Source organism: Etheostoma spectabile, chromosome 17 (assembly GCF_008692095.1).
Source record: "Etheostoma spectabile isolate EspeVRDwgs_2016 chromosome 17, UIUC_Espe_1.0, whole genome shotgun sequence".
NCBI lineage: Eukaryota > Metazoa > Chordata > Actinopteri > Perciformes > Percidae > Etheostoma > Etheostoma spectabile.
This window is the reverse complement of record NC_045749.1, coordinates 2,613,315-2,613,706: the sequence shown is the minus strand read 5'-3', so window position 1 is coordinate 2,613,706 and position 392 is coordinate 2,613,315. Positions and strand designations below refer to the sequence as shown.

At 34.7% G+C, this 392-nt stretch overlaps 2 protein-coding genes across 2 annotated transcripts in view; both read left to right on the top strand.

Annotated features, from left to right (window-relative positions):
- The window catches only part of cdc5l (CDC5 cell division cycle 5-like (S. pombe)), a 19,762-nt gene that overhangs the window by 985 nt on the left and 18,385 nt on the right, over positions 1–392 (top strand). The gene's annotated exons all lie outside the window — the stretch shown is intronic.
- napba (N-ethylmaleimide-sensitive factor attachment protein, beta a) overlaps positions 1–392 on the top strand; it is a 10,341-nt gene that overhangs the window by 1,757 nt on the left and 8,192 nt on the right. The window lies entirely within an intron of this gene.

Genomic DNA, 392 nt, shown 5'->3' with positions numbered 1-392 from the left:
ACTCATATTAATGTTAAAAACCTCCTAAAGTGACATTTTCCTGCCATGGGACCTTTAAGAGAGTTTGAGTGCCAGGGTGAACGATCTCCACAGTGACGCCATTCTGCTCTTATCCTTTTCTGCCTTTTAATTTGATGTTTTTACTAATTTAAATAATTAAATCATTTTATGGTCTTTGTAATGCTAAGCACTCTGTTTTATGAGTTGTGCAATATAAATAAAGTTTAGTACTATTAATTATCGGAGGACAAAGTTGGAGGGACAGTTTACAACATTAAAGTAAAAACTGTAATTTAAAATGCAACACGATTCAATTCATGGAGTCGTTGTTTGTACATTTTGTTTGTGTGTGTGTGTGTTTGTGTGTGTGTGCGTGTGTGTGTGTGTGTGTG